The following is a 26,069-nucleotide window of genomic DNA, read 5'->3' on the forward strand; positions in this document are numbered from 1 at the left end:
TTCATCCTGAAAAAAATCTTCCCATCCATAGTCAGGAGAACTTCCCGCTCTGGAAAGTTATCATAGAGACAATAGGCAAAATCCTTGGCTTCTTGACCCTTGCGAATGACCTGCCCTATCTGAGCTGGATTTAAAGGTCCCCAGGTGCTTGAGCAGGGAGCCAGATCTAAGGGAGCTTAAGCCATGGCCTTGACCTTGAGCTCTTCTTTAAGGTCAACAGTAGGTAGGGAGTAGTCATATAGTCATCACTTGTTTTGCTGATGAGTTATTTAACATTTTCCCCAATTTTATATTCATTATCCTTTGGTTTTATTGGGTTTTTTATGTCCTGTGGAGTGTAATGGCGATCAAATTAGAATGTTTTGCTGTTTTGTTTTACTAAAAATGCCTCTGAGTAATGTGATTGGGGAGGATCTTTTCCACTCATTGATGGGCCCACCCACTGTGGGAAGTTTGATTAGAGGAGTTGTTTTGTAGGAGGGTCCCAAGTACCTTTTGTTTTCCTATTGAGGCACTGGGTCAGAGGGGTATGCCCTCTGGCTCTAAAAAAGTGAATAAATACTCTGAGAGTGAGGTTTTATTTTGGAGGCTTAGTTTTTGGAAGAAGGTCTGCGTGCCAGGTGAGACTCTGGGAAGTTGGCAAGCAGCCCCACTGGCGTTTTGAAAACCCGGATTTGGTGCTTCCCTCTCTGGTAAGGACATATGTATATCAGTGGTCAGGCAGTCTGGGAGCACTGTCTGTTGATTTTTTATTTGTCTGAAATTTTGACTTTGATTTACTTTGATACTTGTGCTTGATTGAAGTGATTGCTAGCCTCTCAAAAGGTGTCTTTCCTTTTATGAATGCAGATCTAAGAACCTGTGATAGCAGGACCCCTGTGTATTTTGGGATTCTTACTGATACATGGAGTCATTGGCTTCCACTTGTCCTATTCTAAATTTTAAAGAATCCTTTTTTCCATGACTTTTGTGCCTTTTTACTCCTTTTGGCCAATTCTGCTTTTAAAGGATTAATTTATTAGTGATGTTTTATGCTTCTTTTTCCATGTAGCCGATTCTGTTTTTCAAGTTATCGTTTTGTCAGGGGGGTGGTGGTGGGTTTGTCTCTTTTTACTAAACTCTTGTCTTTTCATAATTTCTTTTCTCAACCCTCACTTCTTTACTTATTTTATTTTTCTCTACACTGTTAAATGATTTTGAAAATAATCTTTTAGGAATTCTTGTTGGGTTTGTGTTCAATTAGCGTTCTTTTAACACTGCTTTTAGATGTTTTGACATAATTATCTTCTGAGTTTATCTCTTGATCTTTCTTGTCTCTATAGTAGATTTTTAATTAGATTGCATTGATTTCTTTTTTGTTCATTTTTCCAGTCTATTTATTGTCTGAATTTATGTTAAAGTTAAGTTTTGTTTCAGCAGGGGGTGGGGGGAAGGACACTGTTTCAATCTTCTTGTATTTTCATACCGTTATTTTCAAAGCTAGTTCCAGAAGTTTTAATGTTCTTAGTGCTTTCAAGGTCATGTGATCTAGGGAGAGATTTTGTTGCTGCTCTCCTCATCTGTGCTCTGTACCTTACCCAGGTAAGTCCCTTGATCCCTTGCAATCACAAGCAGTATGGCTCCTCAGGGTCCCTGATCTCTTCTGCACTCTGGAATTATGACCCATCGGTGGTTTTGAGTACTGGAACTGCCGAACATCTGATCTCGCACCTAGTGCTAGCACAGGAATCCCTTCTAATCCCTTTCTGACCAGTTGCCTGATTCCTTTACTGTCTCTGGGCTGAGACCTCTTGAAGCTGATGCTGCTGACTCTGTCTCCAAGGCTCACAACTGGTGTTGTCACCACCTGAGGTCTGGACCAACCTCCATCCTAGCATCACAGAACTCTCCTTCTGACCATCTACATTTTCATGGACTGGAAGTATGCCTCTATTTGATCCTCTCTTTGGTTCTGTTGCTCTAGAAATTAACTTGAGGTGTTATTTCAAAGCGCTCTATTGTTTAAAGATGAAGTAGAGTCGAGAAATACTTAATTTCAGGGGAATCTAGGTTCTAGTTCCATCATCTTCTCTTGACTCAACCTGTTGGGTCCCCTCCCATCCATCCCCTAATAGAATCCATCCCTTTAAGAGTAACCCTCTACTTAGCATCTCTCTACCAATCCTCAAATATCTTAGTTATTATGAGGAACTCACCAGTGTTAGTTCAACCTCCAATGCCTGCCTAGTATTTATCTAAAAAGTGATAAAAATCAACATACTCTGCATTCAGATCTGGGAACAGCTTGTTTTTGTTTTTTTTGTTTTTTTTTTTTTAACTGCTACAGAAGGAAACTATTTAGTTTAAGGTAACATAGATGTTTGTAACTGCATTTTATCTACTCTGGTAAAAATATAGATTGGCAAATATCACTCTATGACATGAGTCCAAAGTTCCCAGCCTCTCCTTCCTAACACCCCCCCCCTCCCAAACACACACACTGCCAAACCTGAGAGAACACATTTACAACCTTTGTCCCTTAAACAACTTATTTCTGAGAAGCAGTATGAACAAAAGTGAAACTGCTACATTTCCAGGGAGCCCCTTTGTCATCTCTCAGCATTGGCTGAAGCTCCTAACCACAGTCATCTTCTCTACAGTCACTCCTGCTCCTTCATTTTTTTTCCTACTGTCCCCATCAACTTACTTCTGGTAAGTGAATGTTACAGAATATGAATTGACTTGTAAGGTGTAGTTTAATGTGTTGATGGAGGCATATGTATTAGTGGTTTTAGGGGGAAAGATGTAGATATCTCATTTCATTTTCTTGGTGAAACTATTCCCACCAGTATAGTTCTGGAACTTGCTTGAAGCATTTTCTTAGAGTTGACACCAAAGGATTGCGTTGAGAGACTGACATGTTAAGTGACTTAACTACAGTTACATAGCTAATATATGGATATTTGTTTCAGGGACTCACCTAGTTAGTTTATTCTACTGATCATCTTCACACACATACACACACACACACACACACACACACAGGGAGGGGGGAAGGGGGGGGAACAGAGAGACAGAGACAGACAGAGACAGAGAGAGACAGAGAGAGAGAAAAATATAGAGAGAGAATCACACAAGGAGAAACACCGAGAGACACAGAAAGACAGAACAAGAAAGAAGAGAAAAAACACCGGAGTAGAAGTGAACAAAGAGAGAACCTCATCTGTGAACCCCCTCAGCTATAAAATACACAGAGACACACACACACAGACAGACAGACACACACACACACATGCCTTCAAAGCAGGATGAGAAAATAACCTGCCTGGAAGCAAAGGAAAAAGCAAAATGCCTAAAGGGCCCTACGTGCACAACACTCTAATAATTTCCTTAGGAAACAAAGGAAGATAGTATAATCTAGTTCTCAGAGCAACTAGGTGGTGAAATCGATAGAGCACTGGGACTGGAATCAGAAAAACTCATCTTCCTGAATACAAACCTGGCCTCAGACACATATTAGCTATGTATCTCTGGGGAAGTCACTTAACTTTGCCTCAATTTCTTCATCTGCAAAATGAGCTGGAGAAGGAAATGGCAGACCACTTCACTATCTTTGTTAGGAAATGGGATCACAAAGAGTTAGACATGACTGAAAATGACTAATAATAATCTAATTTTCAGGTATATTTAAAAGTTTAGAATTGTGTCAAGGGACATTTTATTTTGTTACTAAGTATGCATTGTTTTATTTTCACTTTTCAGAATTCCAGTATTATTTTCTTATAGTGAATGCTTTGTTTTATTTTCATTTTTCAGAACTCCTGTATCAAGATCAAGGGATTTCATTTCAACAGAAAAGTAATGTGGGTGTACCAGACATAACTTACTTGGTTATGTAAGTCTCAAAGAAATCAAACAATAGGACTAAAAGCTATATTTTTCTTCCTTTCACTGACATTCTTCTACTTTTGGGTTTGCTGTGCTTTCTTAAGTCATTAAGCCACAATTATTGCATTCAGCCTGCAAATGTACATGTTATTCCCTGCTGTCATCCTCCCCCCTCAACTATCTAAATCTTGTGAATCAGATTATTTTGTCTTCATATGGCAAATATAATTAGAGTCCCATGTGTATGTCTCATATGACTCAATATATCATTGGCATCAGATACTCCCTTGCAACCCACTCAAGCAATGAGCAGAACCTTAGAGCAACATTAAAAAGAATAAATATTTCATCATTGCCCACTATGCCTACTCCTTCACTCCTTTCCTGCCCAGAGGAAGTGGAACATTGTCTGCATCCATATTATTCTAATTTTAACAATGTTTAATAATGGCATCAACAAGATTAGGATATGAGGAGGAGATAAGTTAGTAAATGTTTAAATTGTCTGCAGAATACACACACATGCACACATGAAAAACTCAAACATAACTTATTTATACTTTTTACAGTTTGAGCTCAAAGGTGTTATCTCTTCTAACTATTTAATATTTTATTTTTTTCTGAATTACATGTAAAAATATTTTTAATAATTGTTTTTATAAATTTTGAGTTCCAAATTCCCTACCTTCCCTCCCCTACACTGAGAAGTCAAGTGATTTGATATAGGTTATATGTGTGCAGTCATGCAAAGCTTATTTTTATATTAATCGTGTTGTTTAAAAAAAGACAAAAACCAAAAAATAACAAGAAGAAAAATAAAGTAAAGAAAAATTGTTTTGATCTCCACTCAGAACACCTCAGTTCTTTCTCTGGAGACGGATAACATATTTCATCATAAGTCCTTGAGAGTAGTCTGGGATTCTTGCATTGCTGAGAATGCCTAAGAATTCAGTTGATTTTCATACAATGTTGCCGTTACAGTATATAATGTTCTCCTGGTTTTTCTCAATTCACTTTGCATTAGTTCATGTAAGACTTTCCAGTTTTTCTGAGCATGTGTTGCTCTTCATTTCTTATAGCACAGTAGCACATCATGATCATATACAATTAATTCTTTAGTAAACCCCTAGTTGATGCGCATTTCCTCAACTTCCAATTCTTTGCCACCATTAGAAGTTCTGCTATAAACATTTTTGTACTTGCAAGTCCTTTTCTTCTTTTTTTTTAAAAAAATTCTCTTTGTGATACAGACCCAGTTATGGTATTAACTGAGTCAAAGGATATGCATGTTTTATAGCCTTTTGGGCATAGTTCCAAAATGTTCTACATAACGTTTGAATCAGTACACAACTTCACCAACAATGCTTTAGTATCTCAGTTTTCCCATATCCCCTCCAACATTTGTCATTTTCCTTTCTTGTCAAGTAAAGTTGTTTAGATAGGTATTGGGTGGTAATGCACAGTTGTTTCAATTTGCAATTCTTTAATAAATAGTGATTTCAACCATTTTTTCATATGATTACAGATAGCTTTGATTACTTTGTCTATAAACTGACTGTTCTTATCTTTTGATCATTGATCAACTGGGAAAAGACTTGTTTTCTTATAAATTTGACTCTGTTCTCTATATATTTAGAAATAAGACTTTTATCAGAAATATTTCCTGTAAAAATGTTTCCCACCTTTTTGCTTCTCTTCTAATCTTGGTTGCATTAGCTTTATTTTCATAAAAACAAAATTAATTTTTAAAATTTAATTTAATTAAATTTTCATTTTAATGTAATTTAATGTAATGTAATCAAAATTACCCATTTTCCATTTTATAATGTTTTCTAACTCTTATTTGGTCAAAAATTCTTCCCTTCTCCATAAATCTGACAGGCAAACTATTCTTTCCCATCCCGATCTGCTCATATATCACTCTTTATGTCTAAATCATGTACCCACATAGCACCAATGCGATAATCACAGTGCTTACTTTGGCTGTGAATATTCTGGCATTTTTCTGAATCTCAAAATATAACAGACTCTCTACATTAAAGAGAGAATCAAATCATTTATTTAAACACCAGAAAGCTGAACCCCAACACCAGAAAGCCAAATCCATCATGGCAACAAAGAAATCTATACACAATAACAATGCAGGGAGCACCACCATTCTCAAGCCTCCCTCTGCTAGGGCCTTCTCACAAATGAACACTCACAGCTTGATGCCTGTTTTCCCTCTCTCTCCCTCTGCTCTAACTGCTCTGTATTCAAGTTCCCTTTAGCTCTGCTCCACCCTTCCTGCTCTACCCCTTCGTGCTTCACCCATTTAACAACCTCCTCCCACCACAGACTCATGTGACATGGGCTTCCACATGACTCAAGCAGATCACATGAGCCTATTGATGGATGGGAAATATCTTCCCATTGTATAAAAATACATTAACAATACATTAGACCCCAAAATCTTTCTTATCCACTACATTGGTTAATGGGAGTTTAGGGGTAACCGGTGTCTTCAGAACTTTATAACAATTTAACAGGAAAAACATGAAATGAACACATAAAACAATATCTTAGGGTGGGGCTTGAGCACAAGCACTCCATCATTTTCTGCTCTAATTAATAGGGCCCCAAATCTTGGAGTAAGTGGCAAAGGTCTCTTCTTCTAGATCTACTTCCTGCTGAGATTGGACATAGAGCTGTCCCTGCCTCCAGAGATCCTACTTGAGAGGTTAGTTCTTTAACTGACATCTGGAGTTTGGTCAATGCCAGATTGAGGACATATCAGAGTCGTGGACAGAGGGTGACATCCATCTTAAGTGAGCAGGTATCTGCAGGTGGAGGGTACTAAGACTGGAGGAAACAAATTTAACAACCAAGTTTAACAGACATAAAAACAAAACAAACAAAAATAAAACAACAAGAAGGCAATAACCAGAAGCAGGGTAGATATAGGCTCAGCCATGCTTCAGGAGTCCATGAATTCACTATCAGCCTCATTTGCAGTAGAATGTATGAGTCAATGGTATAATTTGGTAATGATCTTCTCCTGAATATACAACAGCTACAGTATTATCTTTCCCATGATCTATAATTTCCCTTTGGAAGCCTTTGGAAGATCATCTGGCCTCTGCTTTACCCATACTTTAGTTCCCAATCTTAACCATTCAGCTCCTTTGATGGTTATTTTGGAAGGAGGGTCAGTTTTCAGAAGGGGTATTGTTTCACAAGGAATAATACTTACTTGAACTATTCTATCATTTTGTAAAACTGTAAATTTTGGAATGTTACAATAATTTCTCCCTGACAATTAGAATCCAGTTCTAATTCAATCCAACCAATACATGTATTTCTTGAGCTGCTAATTCTGATTTAGGTAACATCTGTTCCAAATAATTTTTAAGGATTCTTCTGCATATTTCAGGGGAGAGTTTCCTTATTTCTTTTCTATCCAAAAGTCCTCTAAACAATATAAATCATATCATGCTGAACCAGTTGCTCCTGGATGCTGTGCTAGGACATCTTACTTCACAGTTCAATACTTAATATTTCAGATCTTATATGTTAGTTGTTTTCTAATTTGCAGGTTTGGGATCATCATTGTGGCTAGAGGTATACTTCTTCCCAATTGTCTATTATTCAAATTATGTAAAGCAGTGTACAAATTATCCTTCCAATCTTGATACAAATTATTAGAAGTTAACCTCCTTAACTGTTCTTTCAATAAGTCATGCATTCTTTCAATTAATCCAGATGTTTGTGGAAAATGTGGAAGACGATATGTTTGTTCTACATTGTTCAATGTATAATACCTCTTAATTTCATTACCTTTGAAATATGACCCATTTTCACTTTGAATCTACGTTGGGATTCCATAATATAGACGTAAGATCTAGAGTTTTACAGATGTTGTTTTGGGTTGCATTCTTACAGACACAAGCCACTAGTATACCTGAGTAGGTGTCAGCACAAGTACATATACATTTGCATCCTTTCTCTTGGGATAGAAGTCTAATATAATCTATTTGCCACGTTGGGCTCATACTTTTCCTATTGCTATCTCTCCAGTTACTACCTAAAGAACAATCCATTCCTTTTTCGATTGACATATATAACATTCCTCTGCTACTTGTTTTAACAATGAATGAGAGATACTAGTACCTCAGTCTTGTGCCCTCTGATGTGTGACCTGGACCCCTAAATGACTGACCATTTGATGGATACATTTTACTAGTACCAGATAATTACTTGGTTTCAGAGTGGGGGCAGTATGTTAACTAACAATCTTTACTAGTTGATCAGCACATGCGTTGTTGTCAAATTCTGGCGTGGTGAGGGCCACATGAGCGTCTCCATGAAAAACTGAGAAATTAATTACCAAAGACAAGTCCCATATATCTTCCTGTAATTCTTTGCCCCAGACTTGTTTGTCATGAATTTCTCAATTTTGACTTTTTCCACATAGGCGTCCATGTTGCTAACCCATTTGCTACTGCCTAAGACTCAGTGAATATATGACACTGTCCTCCTTGTTCTATTTTCATAGCTTGATATACGGCATACGTTCATCATATTGGCTACTTCCACCAGTCTCAGAACTTTCCAAAGTCCACCTAGTACATGGGCTATAGGCTACCACTCACCAATATCTTTTGTGACCCAAATATTTTGCTGTCCAATCAGTAAACCATGCATATCTCTTTTGTTTTTCAGTTAATCCACAATATCTCTCATTCTATTTTACCAGTGACTGTAACAACTGCTACTTTGGTGCATGGGTGTATCCTTTCCCTTAGTATATATGTTTGCTATAGATTCATGTAAAACAGAAACTCTACTTTTGCTTATTTTAGATATATTTTGAATATACCATTTCAATTTCATTATGCTAGCCCCTTGAGCACGTCCAGTTCTGTGAGAAGCTGGGGTACTCATTATCCAGTTCACAATCGAAATTCCAGGCCTTAGTATTACCTCACGGCCCACAGTCAGTTGTTCAGTCGACACCAAAATCCAATATGTAGCTAACAACTGCTTTTCAAAAGAGGCATATTGAACTCCAGATGAAGGGAATTTCCTAGACCAAAATCCTAAGGGTACATTTAAGCTTTGTTGTTTTTGCCATAAAGTCCATTTTGCATATTCATCTTATACAGTCACTTGTAATTCATTTTGCATGGGTCATAAATGTAGGGCCAATTATTTAGAAATCTTGGCTTGTTCAAATGCTTTACTCTGCTCTAGACCCCAATCAAATTCAAATTTCTTCCTAGCAACTTTATATAAGGGTTTCAAAAATCTGTCCTGGATGTGAAATGTGGTGCCTCCAATATCCAAATGATCTTATAAACTTTTGGGCCTCTTTCTTATTGGTAAGGATAGGAAAACACTGAATCTTTTGTTGATCTTGCAGGAGAATCTCTCACAGCCCCTTATTCCATTGTATACCCCAAAATTTTATGATTTGAGCTAACCCTTGAATCTTTGCAGGGTTAATTTCCTACTCTTGTTTTTCTTATGCTCAGTTAAAAGTGTCAAACTCTTATCTACTTCTTATACATTTTTTCCCCATATCATAACATCATCTACATTGTGGGTAAGCCGTACACCAGGCAGCTCTAATTCATCTAAATGTTCAGCCACAATCCTATGACAAATAGGGGGGGCTATGAAGATATATTTGTGGCAAGCAGGTAAAAGTATATTATCTGCCCTGCCAAATTAAAGCAAACTGGTACCATTGTTTAGAATCTACTGGGATAGTAATAAAAGCATTTTCTAAATCAATAACTGCATACCAAGCCTCATCATATTTCTGGATCCTTTCTATTAATGTAATGATGTCTGGAACAACAGCATACAAGCGGGGATTCAACTTATTCAGTTATCTGTAATCTACTGTCATTCTCCACATTCCATCTCACTTTTATACTGGCCAGACAGGATTATTCCATTGAGTGGTTGTAAGGACTAACACTCCTGTCTCAACATATCCCTTTATAGTATTGGTAATTTCATCTTGCCCACCTGGCACATAATACAACCTTAAAGTAATTACTTAAGGAGGTTCATTTAAAGTGATTGGGTCCATTTTTATTTGTCCCTCTAAAACTGTATTATTTCCTATCTTCCTTACTGCAAATTGATATCTCCCCTGAGGTAAATTTAGTCATACCTCTCAAAATATCTCAAAAATTTACTCAGGAATGGGTGCAATTACCATGGTATATTCTTTCTTAGATAATTTTCCAATTTTCATTGTTAGTTTGAGTTGTCTGGCTGATATTTCAACCACTCCAAGTGCTGTGATAGTAATAGGAGTTCAGTGTTTAAACTCATCACGGTTTTCATACATAAAGGAGGCCTCTGCCCTAGTATCTATTAATGTCCTAGTTGCAGTATTTGATTCATTTTTCCAATATGTGGTCAAATTGATATGGGGTTTGTAATCCCATCCATGTATTTTTTTAATCTGAGCTGGGCCTTGGCCAATTTCCTATTCCCCCGGAATATGACACAAACTTGGATACAGGGATTCAGAAGGATCTGTAGGGCAGTTCTTACTTCCCTATACTGTCTAATATTAAACCCCATTTCTTCGTACATTTTATATAGTTCATTAGTTGGAATACCATATATTCTTCCAAAATCTTATCCTGCTCTCAATGGAGTAGCAAACAATTCTTTTCTTGTCAGTCTGTTCTGACTTTCAATCCACTGAATATTTACCATTTTCTTTTGAGGAAATGATCTTTTTCCCATCCCTCTAAGTCACTTGACTGTGAAATCTTATTCAGCACCTCTGAAAGAGGGTGCCCAATTTCCCCTATTAGTAAAGTCAGAATTAGATGCTTGAAAAGAGGATATTTACTCACTATGATATTTCTATGAGAAACTGCTAAGGGATAACATGATAAGCCTCAGCATCTCCCATTATTATTGCTCACTTCATTACCTCCTCCTTTAACTTTCTCATATAGTCCTTAAGTGAGTTCCAGGGTCTATCTACACTAGGTCACACTGAGTCAGTAGGACACAGTCTAATACATCTGTCTACTGCTAAAGCTAAGAAATTAATCACATTCTTATCACCTTGCATATAGTAATCCTTAAAAGCTTGCTGCACAAAACGATTCTGACTAATACTTATAAGTTTCAAGCAATCTACGTTATCTATCAATACTATTCAGCCCCCTTAATCACTGATTCTCACCATCCAAGACACTAGTGATTCTCCAGTCTTTTGGGTGAATTGACTTAATATATCAGTGATAACCTGCTGAGTAAAATTCTCCAATACCTCCTTAAACACTGTGTCACACCCCTGGTTCTCCTGCTTTCTTCTTAGTATTGGGCAAACATCTACACTCATAAAAACCTCACTATCTAAATTTGTTTCATTTCCTTACCATGCATTCTCCTGGCAATTGTCGAGGAAACTATGTTCAGCCTGTGCAAGGGCTACATGCACATTCTTTTTGTTAGTTTTTTGCTCCCTCTTAGCTAAATGAAAATAGCTTATTCTTCTACCACCTGAGATTATCCATCTTATTCTTCTAAAGGAGAGTCAAAATGTTGTGGTATAAAAAGATTCCCATGCAAACCAGTCAGCTCCCTTTTCATCTGAGCTTTCTCTTTCAACAGCTTATCTCTGCTTTTACATATAATTCAATGACTTGATAGTACATATAACTCTTACCCTCTCCTACTCACCCCTGCAAGTTTTTTTTCCCCAGTTCTTCTGATTTTCCTTTCAAACATCTTTCCACATCTCTAGGTTCTCCCTTCTGTAGTGCCAGTTCCCAGTTTTCACAGAGTTCTGTTTTTAGCCCATTCTCTTGCTAGGTAGGAATAAGGTAGATTCCCCCTTCCTAGGATATCTATTTATTTCTCTTAAGTCCTTCTACCTACATATAGAAGTCTGATATTTCATGATCCCATTCTCATCACCAAATGTAGTGCCAATGTGACATTCATAGTTCCTATGGCATCTATGAATATGACAGCATAATTCTGAATCACAAAAGATAACAGACTCTCCAAATGGACAACAAAACATTTATTTAAACACCAGAAAGCCAAATCCATCATAGCAACAAAGAAATTTATACACAATAACAATGCAGGGGGCACCACCAATCCCCACCCTTTTGGAGCTTCCGACAAATGAACACTCACAGCTCACTATCAGCTTCTTCTCTCTCCCTCAGCTCTAACTGCAGTATGTTCAACTTCCTCTCAGTTCTGCTCCACTCTTCTGGTCCACTCAATCAGCAAGCTCCTCTCACCACAGACTCATGTGACTTGGGTTTCCATGTGACTTAAGCATGTCACATGGGCCTGTTAATGGATGAGAAAGATCTTTCCATTATAAAAACATATATTAACAATACAACCCATTTGGACCTTATCTTCATATACAGTGTAAGATGTTGGTCTATGACCCATTTCTGCCATACTATTTTCCAGTTTCTCCATTAGCTTTTGTCAAATAGCGAGTTGTTATCCCAGAAGTTGGAGTCTTTGGTTTTATCAGAAAGCAAATTGCTATTGTCATTGAGTATTGTGTCTTGTGTATCACATCACAATAGCACATCCATATGTGCCATTCCATCCATTCATCATTCTCCTTTTTAGCCTATATCAATCAATTTTGATGAATGCAGCTTTACATTAGAGTTTTAGATAAGGGAAGGCCACCTTTCCTTACATTTTTTCCCATTAATTTCCTTGATATTCTGGACCTTTTGTTTTTTCAGATGAATTCTATTTTTTTTTTCTAGAGCTAAAAAATAATTTTTGGTCATTTGATTTGAGTGGCACTGAATAAGTAAATTAGGTAGAATTGTCATTTTTATTGTCTTAGCTCAGTCTTTCCATTAGCAACTGGTATTTTTCCAATTATTTAAATCTAACTTGGTGTGAAAAGTGGTGTGTAATTATCTTCCTAGAGTTCATGGATTTTTCTTGACTTGTAGACTCCCAAATAATTTATATTGTCTAGTTACTTTAAATGACATTTCTCTTTCTAAATATTGCTGAGGGGCTTTGTTAGTTGCATATAGAAATCCAGTGATTTATGTGAGTTTATATTACATCCTGTAAATTTGCTAGATTTGTTAACCATTTCAAGAACTTTCTTCGTTGATTCTCTAAGATTTCCCACATATCATGTCATTTGCAAAGACAGATAATTTTGTTTCTTCATGTCCTATTCAAATATTTTTCAGTTTCTTTTTCTTCTCTCATTGTTATAGCTAACATTTCTAGAAAAATATTGAATAATAGTAGTAAAAATGGACATCCCTGTTTCACCCCTGTTCTTATTGGAAATGCTTCTAGTCAATCTCCATTACATATAATGCTTGAAGATGGATTTATATAGACTCTATGTACCCTTTTAAGGAAAACTGCCTTGATTTGTATGCTCTCTGGTGTTTTAATAGGAATGGGTATTGTATTGTGTCAAGAGCTTTTTCTGCATCCATTGAGATAATCATATTATTTCTGTTAATTTTGTTATTGATACGGCTGATATGCTGATAGCTTTCTTAGTATTGAAGCAGCCTTACAATCTGGGTATACATCCCAACTAGTCACAGAGTATTATCCTAATGATACATTGCTGTAATCTCTTTGCTAATATTTCGTTTAAAATGTTTCATTTGTATTCATTAGGAAAATTGGTCACTAATTTTCTTCATTAAAAAATTTTTTTTAATTTATTTATTTATTTTAATTTTTCAACATTCATTTCCACAAAATTTTGAGTTCCAAATTTTCTAACAATCTCTCCCCTCCCCCCATGGCAAGACACCAAACATTCTAATTACCCCTACCACCAATCTGCCCTCCCTTCTAAAATTGCTCCCTTCCCTCATACCCATTTTCTCTTTTGTCCTCTAGGGCAAGATAAATTTCTTACACAATTACCAGTATTTCTTTTTTCCCAGTTGTATGCAAGAACAATACTCAACAATTGTTCCTAAAACTTTGAGTTCCAACTTCTCTTCCTCCCTTTCTCCCCACCCATCTCCACTGGGAAGGCAAGCAATTCTATATAGGCTATATATGTGTAGTTTTGCAAATGACTTCCATAATAGTCTTGTTGTGTAAGACTAATTATACTTCCCTCCATCCTATCTTGCCCCCCATTTCCTCTATTTCCTCTTTTGATCTTGTCCCTCCCCAAGAGTATTGACTTCTAATTGTTCCCTCCTCCCATTGCCCTCCCTTCCATCATCCCCCCCATCTGCTTATCCCCTTTTCCACCACTTTCCTGTCTTGTAAGATACCAAAATGAGTGTGCACTTCATTCCTTCCTTCAGTCAAATGTGATGAGAGTAAGTTTCACACTTTTTCTCTAACCTCCCCCCTTTTCCTTCCACTGAAAAATCTTTTACTTCCCTCATTTATGAGAGATAATTTGCCCCACTCCATTTCTCCCTTTCTCCTCTCAATATTTTCCTCTCTCACCCCTTAATTTTATTTTTTTAGATATGATCCCTTCCTATACAACTCACCATATACTCTGTGTGTGTGTGTGTGTGTGTGTGTGTGTGTGCGCGCGTGTGTGTGTAATCCCACCCACTACCCAGATACTGGAGAAAGTTTCAAGAGTTACAAATATTATCTTTCCACATAGGAATGTAAGCAGTTCAACTTTAGTAAGTCCCTTATGATTTATCTTTCCTGTTCACCTTTTCATGCTTCTCTTTTTTCTTGTGTTTGAAAGTCAGATTTTCTTTTCAGCTCTGGTCTTTTCCTCAAGAATGCTTTAAAGTTCCTTATTTCACTGAAAGACCATTTTTTTCCCCTGATGTATTATACTCAGTTTTGCTGGGTAGGTGATTCTTGGTTTTAGTCCTAGTTCCTTTGACTTCTGGAACATCATATTCCACGACCTTCGATCCCTTAATGTAAAAGCTGCAGGATCTTGTGTTACCTTGATTATATTTCCACAATACTCAAATTGTTTCTAGTTGCTTGCAATATTTTCTCCTTGACCTGGTAACTCTGGAATTTGGCTACAATGTTCCTAGTAGTTTTTCCTTTTGAATCTCTTTCAGGAGGTGATCTGTGGATTCTTTCAATATTTATTTTGCCTTCTGGTTCCAGAATATCAGGGCAGATTTTCTTGAAAATTTCATGAAAGATGATGTCTAGGCTCTTTTTTTGGTCATTGCTTTTAGGTAGTCCCATAATTTTTAGTTATCTCTCCTGGATCTATTTTCCAGGTCAGTTGTTTTTCCAATGAGACATTTCACATTAACTTCTATTTTTTCATTCTTTTGACTTTTGGGTCCTTTATCAAGAGTAGGGTATACGCTGGTGATCCGAGAGATCTCAGTTCCTCCAAAGTGACACAATCAAGCATGTACACTGGTCTGGGAGCAACCAGAAACTTTTGTGCCCAGAATCTGTTAGTAGTAGTTTCCTCTCCACAACCATCTGGCCTCCAGTTCCATCAAGTCAGCACTGGGGGCTGAGATTCAGATGAGCTGTTCAATTCCTCCAGGGACTTTAGGTGAGGGGAGGGCTGCCATTCAGTGTGAAATAATGATCAGCTTCTCAGTACCATCAGGGACTTTAAGATCCAACAATGGATGCGAGCTGCTGTGTGAGCTGCTGCCTCCTCATGTGGCCTCTGACACCACTGCCTGAGGCTTCTATGGGAAGACCCAGGTCCCTTCAAGGCCAGCTAAAAAAACCCTCTCACTGACCTTTGGCTCCTGTGGGTTGAGAGATCTGAAAACTGCCAATACTGCCGCAGGGAATTCCATGCAAGAGGCTTGCTTGGGTCTTCCTCCCAGCGCTGTTCCACATGGCCAAGTTTGGGCTGGACTATGCCCCACGTCTAGTGCAACAGACCTTTCCTGTCAAGCATTCAAGTCACCCTGGGCTGGAAATCTCCTCCACTCTGTTATTCTGTGGATTCTTCTGTTCTAGAATTTGTTGACAGTCTTTCTTTACAGTTATTCTATGGGCTGTGGGGGAAGAGCTAGTGTATGTGCATCTTTCAACTCCGCCATCTTGACTCTGCCCCCTGTAATTTTCTTCATCTGTTTTGGCTCTCCTGGTTAAGTTATGAACATATTTGTATGATAAAAAGAGTTTGGTAGGACTCTTTCTTTGCATATTCCTCCAAATATTTTAGTATTGGAATTAGTTGTTTTTTAAATCTTTGATAGGACATGCTTGTAATTTCATCTGGCCCTGGAGATTTTTTTCCTAGAGAGCTCATTGATAACTTTTTCAAATTCCTTTTTTTTTTTTTCTAAAATGAGGTTAATTATTTTAGTTTCTCTTCTGTAAATCTGGGCAATTTATAGTTTTATAAATATCTATGTCACTTATGCTATCAGATTTATTGGCAAATAGAAGGAAAAATAGTTTCTAACTATTACTTAAGTTTCCTTTTCATTGGAGGTGACTTCACCTATTTCATTTTTGATACTGGTAATTTGATTTTCTTCCTTCTTTTTTTTATATGAAACCAACCAAAGGTTTATCTATTGTTTTCCATAAAACCAGCTCTTAGATTCATTTATCAGTTCAAAAGTTTTTTTAATTTCAATTTTATTACTCTTTCCTTTGATTTTCAGAATTTGTAATCTTGCATGTAACTAAGGATTTTGAATTTGTTCATTTTCTACTTTTTTAGTTAAGTGCCTAATTTATTGATCCCCTCTTTCCATATTTTCTTTTTGTAAGCATTTAGAGATACAAAATTTTCTAAGAACTGCTTAGACTACATCACCCATGTTTTGTTATGTTGTGTCATTTTTGCCATTCTTTGTTGAAGTTATTGTTTCTATGATTACTTCTTTGACTCCACTCATTCTTTTTTTGTCTTTAAAAGTGACACAAAGAATTTAATTATATATATTTTTTATATTTATTTCTTTACTTTTAGATTTTGACATTCATTTCCACAAAATTTTGAGTTCGAATTTTTCTCCCCATCTCTCCCCTCTCCCTACCCCATAATACCTTGCATTCTGATTACCCTTTCCTTCAACATACCTTCTCTTCTATCACACCCCAAACTTCCCTTAACCCTATCTTCCCACTTTTCTTGTAGGGCAAGATAAATTTCTAACACCATTATTTATGTTTCTTTTTTTCCAGTTATATGCAATAATAATTCTCAACATTTGTTTTTAATACTTAGAATTCCAAATTCTCTCCTTTCCTCCCTCCCTACCCATCCCCACTGAGAAAGCAAGCAATTCAATACAGGCTATATATATGTCATTTTTGCAAAAGACTTTCATAATAATCATGTTGTGTAATACTAACTAAATTGCCCTCTATCCTACCCTGTCCCTCCCCATTTTTTTCTATTCTCTCATTTGACCTTGTCCCTTCCCAAAGGTGTTTACTTCTAATTACTCCCTTCTTCCATTTGTCCTCCCTTCTATCATTCCCCTCACCCCAATTGTCCCCTCTTCCTCTATTTTCCTGTAGTGTAAGATAGATTTTCATACCAAATTAAGTGAGCATGTTATTCCCTCCTTAAGCCATATGTTAAGAGGGTAAGCTTCACTTTTTTCTTCTCACCTTCTCCCTCTTCTCTTCCATTGAAAATGATTTTTCTTATCTCTTTTATGAATTATAGCTTTCCCCATTCCATTTCTCCCTTTCTCCTCCCAGTATTTTCCTCCCTCACCCCTTAATTTTCACTTTATTTTTTTAGGGATATCATCTTTTCTGATTTACTCAACCTGAACTCTCTGTCTATTTGTGTGTGTGTCTGTGTGTCTGTGTGTGTATGTATATAATCACTCCACCTATTCAAATACTGAGAAAAGTCTTAAGAGTTACAAATATTATCTTTCCATGTAGGAATGCAAACAGTTCAACTTTAGAAAATCCTTTATGATTTCTCTATCCTATTTACATTTTCATACTTCTCTTGATTCTTGTGTTTGAAAGTCCAATTTTCTATTCAGTTCTGTTCTTTTCATCATGAATGATTAAAGTCCTTTATATCATTGAATGGCCATTTATATCCTTGAAATATTATACTCAGTTTTGCTGGGTAGGTGATTCTTGGTTTTAATCTCAGTTTCTTTGACTTCTGGAATATCCTATTCCACACCCTTCAATCCCTTAATGCAGAAACTGACAGATCCTGTGTTATCCTGATTGTATTTCCACAATACTCTAATTGTTTCTTTCTAGTTACTTGCAATATTTTCTCCTTGACCTAAGAACTCTGAAATTTGGCCACAATATTCTTAGGAGTTGCACTCTTCAGGTCTCTTTCAGGAAGTGATAGTGGATTCTTTCAATTTTTATTTTGTTCTCTGGTTCTAGAATATCAGGGCAGTTTTCCTTAATAATTTCAAGAAAGATAATTTCTAGGCTTTTTTTTGATCATGGCTTTCAGGTAGTCCCATAATTTTTAAATTGTCTCTCCTGGACCTATTTTCTAGGTCAGTTGTTTTTCCAATGAGATGTTTCATATTATCTTCCATTTTTTCAAAGTTTAGGTTTTATTTTCTAACTTCTTGGTTTACCTCATAGTCATTAGCTTCCCTGAAATTGATTCTCTTTTAAAGAACTATTTTGTTCAGTGAGTTTTTGAACCTTCTTTTCCATTTGGCTAATTCTGCTTTTTTTTAAAGTTATTTATTTAAGTTTTCAACATTCATTTCCACAAAATTCTGAGTTTCAAATTTTCTCCCCATTTCTCCCCTCCCCCCACTCCAAAATACCAAGCAATTTAATTACCCCTATCACCAATCTGCCCTCCCTTCTAACATTCCTCCCTTCCCTTATCCTCATCTTCTCTTTTGTCCTGTAGGGCAAGAAAAATTTCTTTACCCCATTATCCGTATTTCTCATTTCCTAGTTGTATGTAGGAATGACACTCAGCAGTTGTTCCTAAAACTTTGAGTTCCAAATTCTCTTCCTCCCTCCCTCCCCACCCATCCCCACTGGGAAGGTAAGCAATTCAATATAGGCCATATTTGTGTAGTTTTGCAAATGACTTCCATAATAGTCATGTTGTATAAGACTAACTATATTTTCCTCCATCTCATACATTTTTTTGGGTCTCCTTTAACAAGATGTTGATCCACTTTTCATGATTTTCTTGCATCTCTCTCATTTCTCTTCCTAATTTTTCCTCCACCTCTCTTACTTGATTTTCAAAATCCTTTTTGAGTTCTTCCGTGGCCCAAGACCATTGAATACTTACTTTGGATGTTTGGGATGCAGAAGCCTTGACTTTTATATCTTTCCCTGGTGGTAAGCATTGTTTTTCCTCATCGTAAAGGATGGGAGATGATATCTGTTCACCAAGAAAGTAACCTTCTCTAGTCTTATTTTTTCCCTTTTTTGGGCATTTTCCCAATCAGTTACTTGACTTTTGGGTCCTTTGTCAAGAGTAGGGTATACTCTGGGAATCTGTAAGATCTCAGTTCCTCCAAGGTGGCCCAATCAAGTGTGTACACTCGTCTGGGAGCAAGAAGAGATTTTTGTGCCTAGAATCTTAGCAGTTTCCTCTTCACAATCACCTCATCTCCAGTTCCACCAAGCCTGCACTGGGGGCTGAGATTCAGATAAGTTCCATGGGCAGGGCCACCATTCAGTGTGAGATAAAGATCAGATGTTGCAGGGTTTCTGCACATGGCTGAGATAAGAATCAGCTGCTCATTGCTCCCAGGGTTTTTACAATCCAACAACGGACGAGGCTGCTGTAGGGGCTGCTATGGGAACTGCTGCCACCTGCCCAATGTGGCCTCTGTGGCCGCTGCCTAAGACTGGAGCTATGGGAAGGCCCTTCTCCTTTCCTAGCCAGCTGAAAAAACCCTGTCACTGACCTTTGGTGCCTGTGGGTTGAGGGATCTGTGAACCACTGCTACTGGGACTGGAGATTCTGCACCCGAGGCTTGTTCTTAAGCCGCACAAGCAAGATTGGGCTGGGCTCTGCTCCGCTCCACGTCTGGTGTGACAGACTTTTCCATTGGTCTTTCAGGTTACTCTGGGCTGGAAATCTCCTTCACTCTGTTGTTCTGTGGCTTCTGCTGCTCTAGCATTTGTTGAGAGTCTTTCTTTACAGGTAATTTATGGTCTGTGGGGGGAGAGCCAGCATATGTGTGTCTTTCTACTCCAGCATCTTGTCTCTGCACCCCCCTAATTCTGCTTTTTAAAGCCTCCTTCTCCTCATTGGGTTTTTGGGCCTCTTTTTCCAATTGAGTTAGCTTATTTTTAAAGGTTATTTTCCTCAGCATTCTTTTGGTTCTGTTTTAGCAGGCTGCTGACATGCTTTCCAAGCTATTCTATGACCTGAGCCCATTTCATATTCATTTTGGAGGTACTGGAGGCAGAGGCCTTGACTTCCTCTGACAGTATGCCTTGTTCTTCCCCATCTGAAAGGATGGAAGGACACACTTGTTCACCAAGAAAATAACCTTCTATGGTCTCATTTTTTTTCCCTTTTTGGAGCATTTCCAGTCAGTTACTTGTCTTCTGAAGCTTTGTCAAGTGAAGGGTGCTATCGCTCTTCCTCTCCACAGTACTGTGCTCAAGGTTGAGATTCAGATCAGTCGCTCAACTCCCCCAGGGCTTTTAGCTGAACCGCTTGAACTATGGACCCAAGATGCTTCCATGTAGCCACTGTTGCCACCTGGGGCCAGTGCTGGGGGAACCCATTCTTCTCTCTCCCAGCTGGGAAAACCCTCCCATGCTGACCTTTGGAGCTTTCTTTGTTGTTAGTGCGTTGAGGGATCTGGGACCTTCCCTGCTGTGAATTCTGCCCCAGAGGTCTGTTCAGGTCCTGTTCCTCCCAGTGCCATGTGACCAGGGCTATGTTCCACTCTGCTCAGTGTTCCTTTTCTGTCGGCCTTCCAGGTTACCTTTGGCTGGAAACCTCTTTCCCTCTGTTGTTCTTTGGCTTCTAGAATTTGTTGAGAGTCATTTTTTACAGATATTTTGTGGGCTGTGGAGGAAGCGCTAGAATATATGCATCTTTCTACTCTGCCGTCTTGGCTCCACCTCCAACCCCACTCATTCTTTAGGATTAAACTACTTAGTTTCCAATTAATCTTTAGTATATCTTTTCATTGCTCTTTATTGTATGTAATTTTTATTGCATCATGATCAGAAAAGAATATATCGAATATGTCTGCCTGTCTACATTGGATTGTGAAATTTTTATGACCTAGTACATGGTGAATTTTTGTGAAGGTGCCTTGTATCACTGAGGAAATAAGAAGTATGTTCCTTTCTATCTCCATTCAGTTTTCTCCAGAGGCCTACCATACCTAAATTTTGTGAAATTTTTCTTAACTTCTTTTATTGTTTATTTTGTGAATAGATTTATCAAGTTCTGAGATGAGGAGTTTGAGGTCCCCCACTAGTATAATTTTGCTATCTATTTTTTCCTGTAGCTCATTTAACTTTGTCTGTAAGAAATGGGATGTTTAACTCTCCATGCATATATGCTTAGTATTGATATCACTTTATTGTTTATACCACCTTTTTAGCAGGATGTAGTTTCCTTCCTTATCTTTTAATTAGATCTGTTTTTGCTCCTGCTTTGTCTGAGATCAGGATTGTTACACCTGCTTTTTTTTTTTTTTACTTCACCTAAAGTATAATATATTCTTCTCTAACCTTTCACCTTTACCCTATGTGTACTTCTCTGTTCCAAATGGGTTTCTGGCAAACAATCTATTGTAAGATTATGATTTCTAATACATTCTGCTATCCACTTAAATTTTATGGGAGAGTTCATCACATTCACTTAAACAGTCATGCTTACTGGCCAAGATAGCAGAGAAAAAGCAGAGACTTGCTTGAGTTCTCTCCCAAATTCCTCTAAATACCTGTAAAAATAACTAAACAAATGTTAGAAGAGCTGAACCTACAAAATGACAGAGTGACATGAATTTCCAGTCTAAGCCAACCTGGAAGGTCAACAGGAAATGCCTGTTGCATGGGACTGGGAGAGGAGTGTATTCTACTGTGGACCCCACTGGCAGAGACAGTGCCTGAGCAGGCCTCAGAGCACTGAATTACTGGTAGCTGTGGTGGTTTCAAGAATTCTCAATCCCAAAATGGCAAGGACAACTTGGAAGGTCAGTAGGAAAAGCCTTTTGGACCTGTGTGAGAGAGGAGCAAAGTTTAGTCTTAGACATGGAGCAGGGGGGAGGGGCAGCAGAGGCAGTGGTAGTCACAGCAGCAGTGGCTACTTCCAGAGCTCTAGGCCAACAGATTTTGGGGGATCAAGCAGCTGATCAAGGGTGAATTTCAGGGATTTCTTTGCCAGTGCTGCAGTGGGATTCTCTTGTTTTGCCCTGCCTAGATCTGGGTCACAGTACTAGATGGGGTGTTGGGGTGTGAAGGAGAGCTAGCATGGTAGAAATTGTGGAAGTGGTGGAGATGGAATTCTCCTCACAATTCCAAGGCAGAAAACAGTGCTTGAGGTCACTCTCAGACCAGGGTATAGGTCAGGAGAGGAGTAAATGCCTCTCCCTTGATCACACAATCTTGGAAGAGCTGAAGATCTGTGGGTCCCAAGAAGGGTCTCTGAAAACAACTGCACAAAAATCCGTGCAGTTTGGGACAGTATCCTTCTACCCTTCCCTCCACTGGAAGCAGAAGCCTACCTTGCAAAAGAGTGAAAAGTCAAGTAAGTTGTTGAGATATTGAGCAAACAGTGGGAAAAAAAAACAGTCTATAGAATCTTAGGTTTGTGACAAGGAAGATCAAAATATACTACCAGAAGAAGACAATAAAGCCAAAGCTCCTACATGCAAAGCCTCTAAGGAAAATATGAATTGGTCTCAGACCATGGAAGAGTTCCAAAAGGATTTTGAAAATGAAGTGAGAGACATAGAGGAAAGATTGAAAAGAGAAATGAGAGTGATGCAAGAAAATCATGAAAAATAAGTCAATAGCTAGCTAAAGGGGAACCAAAAAATGCTCAGGAAAATAACACCTTAAAAATAGACTAACCCAAATGGCAACAGAGGACTGAAAAGCCAAAGAGGAGAAGAATGATTTAAAAAGCAGAATGTGTCAAATGGAAAGGAGGTCCAAAAGTTCAGTGAAGAAAATAATTTCTTCAAAATTAGAATGGAGTAAATGGAAGCTAATGACCTTATGAGAACTCAAGGAATTATAAAACAAAATCAAAAGAATGACAAAATAGAAGACACTGTGAAATATCTCATTGGCAAAACAATTTACCTGGAAAATAGATCCAGGAGAGACAATTTAAAAATTATTAGACTACCTGAAAGTTATGATAAAACAAAAAAGAACTAAGACATCATATTTCAAGAAATTATCAAGGAAAACTGCCCTGGTATTTTAAAACCAGAGGGTAAAATAGATATGGGAGGAATTCACCAATCACCTCCTGAAACAGATCTTAAAAGGAAAATTTCTTGGAATATTGTAGCCAAATTCAGGAGCTCCCAGGTCAAGGAGAAAATATTGTAAGCAGCCAGAAAGAAACAGTTTGAGTATTGTGGAAACACAATCAGGATAACACAAGATCTAACAGCTTGTATGTTAAGGTATCATAGGCCATGGAGTATGATTTTCCAGAGATCAAGGGAGCTAGGATATAAACCAAGGATTGGGGTGGAGCCAAGATGACGAAGTAGAAGGACAGACCTGCTGTAGCTCTTCCTCCAAAGCCAAAAAGGTAGCTGTAAAAGTGACTCTAATAAAATTCTAGAGCAGGAGAAGCCACAAAACAACAGAGTGAAAGAGATTTTAAACACAAGGCAGCCTGGAAGACTGACAGGAAAGGTCTATCACAATGAACTCAGAGCAGAGTGCAGCTCAGCCTTGGCTGCACACCACAACAGGGACAGGAGTGGAGGAAGCCTCAGGGGGCAGAATTCCAGCCAGCAGCAGCAGTTCCCAGATTCCTCAACCCACAAACACCAAAGACAGCTTCAAAGGTCAGTCAGAAAACTCTTTCACCTGGGTGAAAAGAGAACAGGATCTGTCCCTAGCCCTGGCCCAGGCAGTGGCAGTGAACATTTTTGGAGCCCTTGGGCCAAAGACCCTGGGGAAATCAAGTACCTGATCTGAATCTCAACTCTGTGACAGACCTGTGTGAGGAGGAGCACTGATGTAATTGAACTGGAGGTGGTTTTGGAGAGGGAACCCTATTCGCAGATCCTGTGCAGAAAAACTTGGTGTTGCTCCCAGACCAGAGCACAGGCCAGGAGAGGAGTAAATTCCTCTCCTTTGATTATGCCACCTTGGAGGAACTGAGAACTTACAGGTCCCTAGAGTACATCCTCCACTTGACAAAGGACTCAAAAGTCAAGTAACTGGCTGGGAAAATGCCTAAAAAGGGGGGAAAATAAGACTATAGAAGCCTACTTTCTTGGTGATCATTTACATCCATCATTATCCTCCATTCTTTCAGATGAGGAAGAACAAAGCATACCCTTAGAGGAATACATCAAAGTTAAGGCTTCTTCATCCAAAACTTCCAAAATAAATTTGTAATGGCCTTAGGCCATGGAAGAGCTCAAAAAAGATTTTGAAAATCAGTAAGAGAAGTGGAGGAAAAGTTGGGAAGAGAAATGAGAGCAATCCAAGAAAATCATGAAAAGCAAGTCAACAGCTTGCTAAAGGAGACTCAAAAAATGCTGAAGAAAATAGCACCTTTAAAAATAGACTAACCCAAATGGCAAAGGAGATTCAAAAAGCCAATGTGGAGAAAAATGCTTCAAAAAGCCGAGTTAGCCAAATGGAAAAGGAGGTTCAAAAGCTCCCTGAAGAAAACTTTTCTTTAAAAATTAGAATGGAGCAGATGGAAACTAAAGAGTTTATGAGAAACCAAGAAATTAAAAAACAAAACCAAAAGAATGAAAAAATTAAAGATAATGTGAAATATCTCATTGGAAAAACAACTGACCTGGAAAATAGATCCAGGAAGGACAATTTAAAAATTATTGGGCTACCTGAACACCATGATCAAAAAAAGGGCCTAGAAATCATCTTTCATGAAATTATCGAAGAAAACTGCCCTGATATTCAAGAACCAGAGGGTACAATAAATATTGAAAGAATCCACTGATCACCTCCTGAAAGAGATTTGAAAAGAAAAACTCCTAGGAATATTGTAGCAAGATTCCAGATTTTCCAGGTCAAGGGGAAAATATTGCAAGCAGTCAGAAAGAAACAATTTGAGTACTGTGGAAATACAATCAGGATAACATGAGATCTAGCAGTTTCTACATGAAGGGATCACAGGATTTGTAATGTGGTATTCCAGAAGGATTAAAACCAAGAATCACCTAGTCCTCAAAGCTGAGTATAATTATTCAGGGAGAAAAATGGTCATTCAATGAAATAGAGGACTTTCAAGCAGTCTTGATGAAAAGACCAGAGCTAAATAGAAAATTTCACTTCCAAACACAAGAATCAAGAGAAACATGCAAAAGTAAAGGAAAGAGAAATCACAAGGGACTTTCTAAAGTTGAATTGTTTACATTCCTACATGGAAAGATAATATTTGTAACTCCTGATACTTTTCTCAGTATCTGGATAGTTGAAGGTATTGTACACACATACACACACACACACATGCACACATGTGTATATATTTGAAGAGAGAGACAGAAAGACAGGGAGCACAGGGTGAGCTGAACAGGAAGGGATCATATCTAAAAAAATATAATTAAGGAGTGAGAGAGGAATATATTGGGAGTAGAAAGGGAGAAATGGAATGGGGCAAGGCAAGAAAACGCTTTTTCAATGGAGGGGAAAATGTGGCACGTGAGAGCGAAAAAGTGAAACTTACTCTTATCACATTTGGATTAAGGAGGGAATAACATGCACACTCAATTTGGTATGAAAATCTATCTTACAATACAGGAAAGTAAGGGAGAAGGGGAGAAGTGAGGTGTGAGGGCACGATAGAAGGGAGGGAAAATGGGAAGAAGGAGTAATTAGAAGTAAATACCTTTGGGCAGGGACAAGGACAAAAGAGAAAATAGAATAAATGGGGGAGAGGATAGGATGGAGGGAAATATAGTTAGTCTTTCACAACATGACTATTATGAAAGTCTTTTGCATATCTACACATGTATAGCCTATATTTAATTGCTTGCCTTCTCAGTGGGGATGTGTGGGGAAGGAGGAAGGAAGAGAAGCTGGAACTCAAAGATTTAGGAATGAATGCTGAGTATTGTTTTTGCATATAACTGGAAAATAAGAAATACAGA

At 37.9% G+C, this 26,069-nt stretch overlaps 1 protein-coding gene across 2 annotated transcripts in view; it reads left to right on the top strand.

Moving 5' to 3' along the window:
• The first annotated feature begins 2,552 nt into the window (after nucleotides 1-2,552).
• Nucleotides 2,553-26,069, top strand: part of LOC140518456 (butyrophilin-like protein 3) — a 49,692-nt gene continuing 26,175 nt past the window's right edge. Inside the window, exons 1-2 of one of the 2 annotated variants that reach the window (XM_072630641.1) lie at nucleotides 2,553-2,691; nucleotides 3,796-3,874. The gene's annotated coding sequence lies outside the window, so the exon portion shown is untranslated. Of the gene's footprint in view, nucleotides 2,692-3,795; nucleotides 3,875-6,007; nucleotides 6,587-26,069 lie in introns of those variants that run through there. The other variant, XM_072630642.1, reaches the window with a different exon arrangement.

This window comes from Notamacropus eugenii, chromosome 1 (assembly GCF_028372415.1).
Source record: "Notamacropus eugenii isolate mMacEug1 chromosome 1, mMacEug1.pri_v2, whole genome shotgun sequence".
NCBI lineage: Eukaryota > Metazoa > Chordata > Mammalia > Diprotodontia > Macropodidae > Notamacropus > Notamacropus eugenii.